The 10,000-nt window shown below is 39.2% G+C and overlaps 1 long non-coding RNA gene across 1 annotated transcript in view; it reads right to left on the bottom strand.

Annotated features, from left to right (window-relative positions):
- Window positions 1-10,000, bottom strand: part of LOC136844677 (uncharacterized) — a 161,824-nt gene that overhangs the window by 82,575 nt on the left and 69,249 nt on the right. The window lies entirely within an intron of this gene.

The following is a 10,000-nucleotide window of genomic DNA, read 5'->3' as shown; positions in this document are numbered from 1 at the left end:
GTCTAGACTCGTGTTCATCTCGAGGTGCGAGAAACAATATAAATAAATAATCGAGTCTTTTAAATACCCAAAGGGTAAAACGATTGCGTCTCTGGAACCTCAAACGCATTCACCTCAGCAAGGTTACAACACTTCAAGAGTTCGGTTGTCTCAGGTGAATACCACAGGTTAAAAGGAGCGAAATGGTTAACATTCACATGCGCCGTGTGAGCTTAGACATGATAAGGTGGCGCTGAGCGTTCGGTTCTAAGGGCAAGAAAAGGTATAAAAACCGTCTTGTCTCGTCTGGTGTGGGATCGCAGGGGGTCTGGGGGGCATCGCATTACCTCCAGCGAGAGGGCACGAAAAGTCAGTCTTCTCTCCTTGGGTACGCGCCAGGGAGGGGCATCTCGTTCAAGTCAGGGGGAAAAAGGCGCGTATGGGAGGGTAGTTCTGAATGAACAATCCAGGTATGAGGTCATCGTAGAAGGTCAGTGTAATGACCGCTGGCTACCTGAACCTTTCCCCATATAATCAGCGGATAGAGGTCGACCATTCGCTTGTTTATTTATCATGTTTTTGTCTGGACTTATAACTAAAAAGTTATGTTCAAATTTACGCTTTACTGTCAAGGTCTCCACAATTATAGCTTTATTACTTCTGTCCTTTCACAAGTCCTTGCTTTTGCATTTTTTATTTTTTATTTTTATTTCCCTTCCTTAGCTTGAGCTTACGATCATAGTTTTTCAATGCCTAGACTTCTTTATAAACGGATCGTTTTTCTTTATACTTTCCTATATTTTTCTAAATAATAATAATAATAATAATAATAATAATAATAATAATAATAATAATAATAATAATAATAACTATTATTCTCATTGCCTGAACATCAAAATTTGTTTTTTTTAATAAAAATTTATAGTAATACACCTATCATTTATTTTTACTGTTACCTCCTACTGCATTTACTAATGTCATCATAATTCATAATTGCTTTCTTTCTCCTTAGAATCCCATTTTCATTTATTTCATTACTTTCTTGTCGTTGCATTACTTTTATCTTTCTAATTCCCTTCAGTAGCTTATGATGATGAAGTAACTTCAGATGATTTGAGAAAGCAATCAATCAAGATTCTTTCTGCCTGAAGTTAAGACGTTTAAGTGTCTGTCTCTCTTGGTTTCTCCGTATGTCTGTCTATCAGTCTCTCTCTTTCTCTCTTACACATGCATTTTGTAACTTTTTTTCCTCTTTCTTCTTTTCTTGTCTCATGCACAGCTCCCTCTCTCTCTTTCCTGTTTCATCTTCTTTTCATGCCCCGTTTATGTTTCATCTGGTTCATCATCTTTCCGTTTCATCCTTCTCCACGCCTGTTCTTTATCATTTTTGCTCCATTCTCCATTTCCTTATCTTGTATTTCTTCCTTCTTTCTTCTCACCCTTCGTTTCATCGGACTTCTCCCGGACCTCCTCTTTCCATCCTATAATTTATTTTCAATCTTCTTATAATTCTCAATTTCCTCTTCTCTCATTCTCCTCTCCCTCTTCTACTCCGACTCATCTTTATTTTTCTCATTTTTTCATTCTCATCATCTTCCTCCTCCTTATATTCCTACATCTCGTTTTAATTTAATTTTTCTTCTTTCCTCTTCCTCTCCATTCTCTTCCAGCTTCTCATCTTCCTCTTTGTTTCATTTTATTCCTTTACCTTCCCTACTTATCCTTACCACTTCCTCCTCCTCAATCTTATATTCTTTCTACTGCCTACTTCTCCTACCTCTCATCTTCCTTCTTATCCTCTCCCCCTCCTCCTCCTACCTCTTATCTTCCTTCTTATCCTCTCCCCCTCCTCCTCCTCTTATTTTTTCCTCCCCCTTCTCATCGTCTCATCTTTTTCTCTTCAGCCTCCTTAACTTTCGTCCTATTCTTTTCCTTCCTCCTACCATTCTTCTTTTTTCTATTATCTCCCTCTTCACCCCCCCCCCTTATTTTTCATCTCCTCCTTTACCACTTCTTCCCCTCCTCTTCACTTATCTTCCCCCTCCCTCTTCCATTATCCTTCTTTTCTTCTTATCCTCTCTTCAGCCTCCTTAACTTCCTTTAACTTTTTCCTTTCTCCTGCTTGCTTTCGTCTTTTCTATCATCTTCCTCTTTGTCCTTCTTATCTTTCATCTCCTTTTACCTTTCTACTACTTATCTTCCTACTCCCTCTTGCTCTCTCCTTCTTTTCCTCTTATTCTTTCTTCAGCCTCCTTAACTGCCTTCTGCTATTTTCTCCCTCCTCCACATTATCTTCGTCTTTTCTATCATCTTCCTCTTCGTCCCCCTTACCTTTCATCTCCTCCTTTACCCCTTCTCCCCCTCCCCCTCCTCCTACTTATCTTCTATATTCCCCCTCCCTCTTATTTTCTCTCCGTTTCGTCTTGCAGTCTCTTTAGACTCCTTAATTTCCTTCTACTTTTCCTTCCTCCAGATTACCTTCGTCTTCTATTATCTACCTTTTCGTCTCCGTATCTTCTTCCTAGTTCCTCGTTGGACGGATTGGTATAGTTCTCGGCTAACACTCTACTGGGCCCGCGTTCGATTCTCCGGCCGGACAATGAAGAATTAGAGGAATTTATTTCTGGTGATAGAAATTCATTTCTCGGTATAATGTGGTTCGGATTCTACAATAAGCTGTAGGTCCCGTTGCTAGGTAACCAATTAAAAATGTTAAGTATGCCTTAGTTTAACCAGACCACTGAGCTGATTAACAGCTCTCCTAGGGCTGGCCCGAAGGATCAGATTTATTTTACGTGGCTAAGAACCAACTGGTTACTTAGCAACGGGACCTACAGCTTATTGTGGAATCCGAACCACATTATGACGAGAAACGAATTTCTGTCACCAGAAATAAATTCCTCTAATTCTTCATCGGCCGGTCGGAGAGTCGAACGCTGGGCCAACAGCGTGCTAGCCGAGAGCTCTACCCACCCCTCCAATGAAGAACCAGGTAACCAATTGGTTCTTAGCCACGTAAAATAAGTCTAATCCTTCCGGCCAGCCCTCTCTAGGAGAGCTGTTAATCAGCTCAGTCGTCTGGTTAAACTAAGGTATACTTAACTTATCTTCTTCCTACCTCTTACTTTTTCCTTTTTATCCTTCTTTCAGCCTCCTTAACGTCCTTCTCCTATTTTTTTCCTCCAGTTTATTTTCGTCTTCTATTGTCTTCCTCTTCGTACCCCTTATCTTTCACCTCCTCCTTTGCCCCTTCTCCCCAGCCCTCCTCCTCCTCCCACTTATCTTCTATATTCCCCCTCCCTCTATTTTCCCTCCCGTTCGTCTTACAGTCTCTTTTCCTTCCTCCAGCTTACCTTCGTCTTCTATTATCTTCCGTTTCGTCTCCTTGACTTTTATCTCCTCCTTTTACTCCTTCTCCTCCTCCTCCTCCAACTTATCTTCTATATTCCCCCTCCCTCTATTTTCCATCCTTTTCGTATTGTAGTCTCTTTAGACTCCTTAATTTCCTTCTAATTTTTCCTTCCTCCAGCTTATCTTCGTCTTCTATTATCTTCCTTTTCGTCTCCTTATCTTTCATCTCCTCCTTTGTCCCCTTCTCTCCCTCCTCCTCCAACTTATCTTATTCCTACCTCTTACTTTTTCCTTCTTATCCTTCTTCCAGCCTCCTTAACTTCCTTCTCCTACTGTTTTCCTCATGCTTTTCTTCGTGTTTTCTGTTATCTTCCTCTTCGTCCCCTCATCTTTCACTTTCTCCTTTGTCCCTTCTCCCCCCACCCTCATCCTCCTCCTACTTATCTTCTATATTCCCCTTCCCTCTTATTTTCCCTCCTTTTCGCCTTGTAGTCTCTTTGGACTCCTTACTTTCCTCCTACTTTTTCCCTCCTCCAGCTTATCTTCGTCTTCTATTATCTTCCTTTTCGTCTCATTATCTTTCATCTCCTCCTTTTACCCCCTCTCCCCCTTCTCCTCCTCCTACTTATCTTCCTCCTCCTCCTCTTCCTTAGTCTCCTCCTACTAGTCCTCCCTTTCCCCTCTTGATGCTCCTGAACTTTAAAGCCAGTGAAAGTGTATCACTTTTTATACCAACCGACTCACTCGGATTTTTCTTTTTTTGGATTTCTTTTTTTTCTTTCTTTTTTGTGCCTTTACCTCTGTGGCTGGGCTAGAGGGAAACCCGTCCAGCTTTGGGCATTTCCGTTTGGGCGCTCTTGCGCGCTCGCGCTCCTTTGCAGAATCCGGGCATTTTCATCAGGGTTTCAGACAATTCATTAGGTTTCATATTATTATTATTATTATTCTTCAGTAGATGAATAATAATTTTCATCAGGGATTCAGACATTTCATCAGGTTTCATGATATTATTATTATTATTATTATTATTATTATTATTATTATTATTATTATTATTATTATTATTATTATTATTATTATTCAGAAGATGAACCCTATTCATATGGAACAAGCTTCATTTGAAAGAAGCAACAGAAGGAAGAGATCTTACTAAGAAAGAAAAAATAAATTAACAAATTAATAAATAAATAAATAGGAATGTGGGTCAAAAGTCTCAATTGCATCAAGTCTAGGTAAATGATTATTACATAGAGAAGACATGGCGACTGAATGCACAGTTGCATAATGAAGTAATCATGATCACTTTAATAGTTTTAGTAACCATAATTTATACATGTCCCAACACAGTTAATGAATGATGTTGCAAATACCACCACCTATGTTATTGCTATTACTACTGTTCATAAAATTTGTGTTAACATTCACACCATGAACAATTAAATGAAGAGTGAAATCAAGATATATTTATACAGATATATATATATATATATATATATATATATATATATATACACATATAAATTATATATATACATAATGTATGTATACTGTACATGCATCATATTATATATATATATATATATATATATATATATATATATATATATATATATATATATATATATATATATATATATATATATATATATATATATATACAGTATGTATGTATATACATATACATAGTGTGTGTTGATTACATTCAACATTATCATTATTACTAGTGTACCCATACCACCAAAACTGACAGCAACATATGACAGGGAACGAGACGCAGAGTCCCGAGCCTAGGAAAGTTACGTCCCCTCCAGAAGCTCTCAAAAAAGCGAGCAGCCTCATTGCGCACTCATATATTGAGGTCAGTGGTTCCTTCGACGCTAAAAAGACCCACGAACAACGAGAAAAAAAAATATGCCCGAATGCAAATTGCGTTTACGCAAGTAAACTCATCACACAAATCAGGAAACTATCATTGCCGTTATTAGGAATACTATCACTACCATCACCCCTCTCAACAACAGCACGATTGCTTGATCATCTGACGCATATGGACGTCCAGGTAAAGCGGGTAAAAAAGTCTCTTGAGCAACTCAGGCTGCTGCTGTTGCTCCGCGGCATCGGTCGAAGGCAAAACCACTTTTACTAAAAACCAGCGTCACAGCAGAGATAGACGCCTCTTTAGGGCGCCGCTGGAAATTATACGAAGGCTAAAAACAAGGGACCAGTGTTGCCAACTCGATTTGAGAGTAAGGCGCTAAAAGTGGATCGCAAAGGCACTAAAAAGGCGCTAGACTTTCTAATTAATGGGCTACAAAAACCGCCAAATAAAAAACAGAGAGTAATTAATAAAGCTTCTGCTGCACTTACGCGTACTGATCATCATTAAAGATTATATACGTGGTTCTGCTAAATTTAGAAGTCTTCTAACATTCCAATAAAGTCCTCATCTCCATCTTCATTTTCATAAGCTTCGAGACTTCCAATTTTCTTGACATCACTTGGAAGCTCACATTGATAGCAACATTGCCCGCGCCTCTTCATTCCATATTTGATGGCAAGAATACCATTTAATGTAGAAATCCTCTTTCCTTAAAAAGCGCTGAAAAAGGCGCCTGCGCCAAACGAAAATTTTTGGGCGCCGAAATAATTGAAAGCGCGCCAAATCTCGCGCGAAAAGCGCTAAATTGTAAACACTGCAAGGGACCCCACGTCACCTTGAACTCATTCGTGTAACTGGTCATTCGGTTGAAGTCCAAAAACAACAAATAGCTCTCCCCTCCCCCTCCCCACCCCAACCCCCAATCCCAACCACAAACCACCCACTCACACACACACACACACACACGCACACACACAAGTGACGATAACCGGTCGTTTCGTTAATGCAAATGGACAGCTGGTGTTACACGTCAATCATAATTCTCTCTATACTTATGTATTAATCTCTATTCATCTACATTAAATCATCTGCTTATTTGTGCACCAGTCTATCTATCTACCTCTGTTATATGGCAACAATTTTGTAAAAATAACAAAAAAACCGTCGTATAGCAATGGCAATCTAACGCCCTTTCTCTCTCTCTCTCTCTCTCTCTCTATGTATGTGTATATGTATATATATATACATAATATATATATATATATATACACTTTAGTTTTTGCGCAAATATCGGACTGATAATGATTAACGGGAGAGGATACATGTTTCAATAGCTCAATCATAATTAACTCTCTCTCTCTCTCTCTATTTTACTCATCATATCTACCAACCTATCGGCGTTAATGTTCACTGGCTTTGTGACTGCAATTACTTTAAAAAAATGAATCAATGTTCCGGCCGCTTACGCAATCACGTCGTCATATGGGATCAAGAGATCTCGAGAGGCCACATCACACTCGAATGAGAGCGTAAAACGCACACCCCAATCTCGAAGAGCGCTTGAAAAAAAAAAAGAGTAGCTTCGATTTATGAAATCGCGTATCACTTAATGGCCGTGTTATCAATGCGCATCTCATGATAAATGCGCGTCGCGTGAAAGTATACACCAAAGTGAAAGTCGTTGGCATATCGTCATATTATCATGAAAAATTCATTGATTGATTGATTTATATATCTTAGGCTGACATGCCAAGCACTTGGGCAACTTAGGCCATTAAGAGCTGAAACGGAAACTGACAGTAAAAAGGTTTGAAAGGTGTAACGGGAGGAAAACCTCGCATTTACACTATGAATCAATTGCTAGGAGAGGGTGGAAAGTAAGATGGAAGAAAGACAATATGAATGGAGGTACAGTAAAAGGACTGAAAAGAGCTGCAGTTAGAGGGGGTTTGGAAAGCACGTCATATAAATTTCGCCGTGGATGTCAGGTTTCCGAAGGCGCTTCTCATCAATGCGATGAATTAAGTAACAAGCTCGTCTACAGTGCATCAAGATGACTGAAGCCTATTGTAGGTGTTAAACACATTAAGATCATAGCATGATTAGACTGTAAACAGGCAGGATTCTTTTTTACGATTAACTGTTGTTTACTTAGCAATACTTTTGTAAATTTTATAGGTATATTTTCCACATTTCTTAAGAGTAATCAGCGTCTAAATACTGATGTTATTCATGACATAAGCATGGAAATAAATGAATGATCCATTTCATAAATAAATGAAAGGAAATTTTTTAAAATCTCAAGGCAGCTGAAGGCATTTCTTGTCTAGTTCGAGACGGTAGAAACAGAAAACATAAAAAAACAATTAGGAAGGGAAAAACGATAAAAAATAGTAAACGGTCTATTTTATAAAAAACGATAAAATATAGTGAAAGGTCTATTTTAGTCTTCAAGATAATAAAGTTTATGTTTTATATATCAAATGTGTATTCATAGCAAAAAAAATTTATATTCATTCGCTTAGTATTCATGAAAGGGAAATCTATTTAATAGCGATAATACATAAAAAAAGGTTCGAGTCTGAAGATTAATGATAGAGATTAAAGCCTTACATAGAGAGTGAGTAAGTACTCAAAGTGAAAGAAAAATTACTAAAATTGCTATCGTTACCCACCCAAAGAGAAAGGTTTTAGAAAGAGAAAAGACCAAAAAGTTTTAAATCACGAAAAGTTTTGACAGATTACAGACTTGCATGAAAAAAGTTATCTCCAGAGCATAAAAAAGGAATACTCCTTCCATTACATGCCTAAAGAGAAATGAAAAAGAAAATGAAAAAGATCGAAATAAAAAATAAAATGGAAATTTTACTTTCCTTTCATGTAAATCGACAGGAGGAGGAAGCGTGTAATGGTGGCTTCCGCCTTCAGGTAATTCAAGAAATGATCTAATTCCATGGAATTTCAATCGTCTCCTCTGTGCCGGATAACTTTCGGCTTTTCTCGAAATTGTGCCTTGGAAAAAAAAAAAAGGAGTTTGACCGGCAGAAACTCATTTTAATCTTACTCTTATTTTTGCTGTCCATGCTAAAAGCTGTAATACTGTAGTATCTTCTGTAATGGGATTCAGGGGGAAGAACGTAGCTCTCTCTCTCTCTCTCTCTCTCTCTATCGTGTACAATTTGTTCTTTCCAACTGACAATTATCCTGCCATTTATTTTAACCCCAACCCCATCTCTCTCTTTATTTTAACCAACACCCATCTCTCTCTCTCTCTCTCTCTCTCTCTCTCTCTCTCTCTCTCTCTCTCTCTCTCTCTCGTGTACAATTTGTTCTTTCTAACTGACTATTTTTCTGTCATTTATTTTAACCTCCCCAATCTCTCTCCCTCTCCCTCCCCCTCCCTGTCCTCGTGTGCATTCCTTTATCTCTCAGTAATTCTCTTTGTCACTTACTTTACCCGTCTGTTTGTCTCTTTACATCCCTTTCCACCATTTTTATTCTCTTTCTCTGTGTGCAATTTATCCTTTCCTACTGATTCCGCCAGCTATTTATTCTCTCTCTCTCTCTCTCTCTCTCTCTCTCTCTCTCTCTCTCTCTCTCTCTCTCTCTCTCTCAATGATGCATAAGATAAACAAAATGTCCAAGCTAATGCATAAGAGCCAACGAAAGAGGCAGGACCCCGCAATAAAATGATTATTATTGTTATCATTATCATTATTATTTTTATTACTATCATTATTGAATGCGTCTCCTGTCAGTTACCTACCTTTAAGATAATAATCTATTAGAAATTAACACGGTTGTTATTATCATTATTACTTGTGCTACTGCCGCAACAATTTCCAATGCCCAGGGCAACAAAATACTGAGCTGCTGTTGTTATGATTACTATTAGTGCTTCTAGCAGACTATCACAACCATTATTACTACCGCTCTGGTTATATTATTACAACTAATACTACTACTACCGTTAATATTACCACTACCGCTCTGGTCAAATAGAGGAACATTATCATTAAAATATCAAAACTAATAGTGCTACAATTGCTGCCGCTCATGTTCCTAAGGTAACCAGTTGGAGTCAGCTCTTGGTTCAACACCATACCTTCCAGGTAATTAATAAAGACCAGTTCACAAAACCAAAGCACATATAAAAGAGGAGAGAGATAAAAATAAAATCGTTGGAATCCAGAGCAAGAAACGTCCCGGCTGCCGGAGACTTTTCCAAATATCCGGAGGAATTTTGCCTTCGCTCGACGTTTTCGCTCTTGGGATGGACGAGACCGGGCAAACACCTTCTTCCTGCCCGATCGAACTGCGAATGGCGGTTTGACCAAGCTGGTCAGTGAGTGACCTCCTCCCCTCTCTCTCTCTCTCTCTCTCTCTCTCTCTCTCTCTCCTGGGGTCGTCTTCCATTGCTCTATTTTTTTTAACGCGACCGCGCCGGTTAGGGCGCCTTCTTGTTTTTTCCTCCCCATTTGAGGAGTAAGGTGGCTTGCTCTGAAAGGCTGAGGGAACAAGTGATGTCAGGTTTCGGGAGTGGGGAGCGGAGGGCCCTAGGATGGCTGCTGCCTGCCGGGTGGGCGAGGTCTTACACACACAAACCGCCCGGAGTTTTTCGCCACCGAACCGGCTGGCGTGGTCTTGAGGGAGAGAAATAGAGTGAGTGAGAGAGAGACAGAGACAGAGAGAGAGAAAGAGAGAGAAGGGGAACTTTTTTGGGTGCTCTTGCCGATCACTGGAAGTGTTACTGGGTCACCCGGCGGCCTCCGAGATGGGTATATAACGACA

Source organism: Macrobrachium rosenbergii, chromosome 13 (assembly GCF_040412425.1).
Source record: "Macrobrachium rosenbergii isolate ZJJX-2024 chromosome 13, ASM4041242v1, whole genome shotgun sequence".
NCBI lineage: Eukaryota > Metazoa > Arthropoda > Malacostraca > Decapoda > Palaemonidae > Macrobrachium > Macrobrachium rosenbergii.
This window is presented reverse-complemented; position numbering and strand designations above follow the sequence as displayed.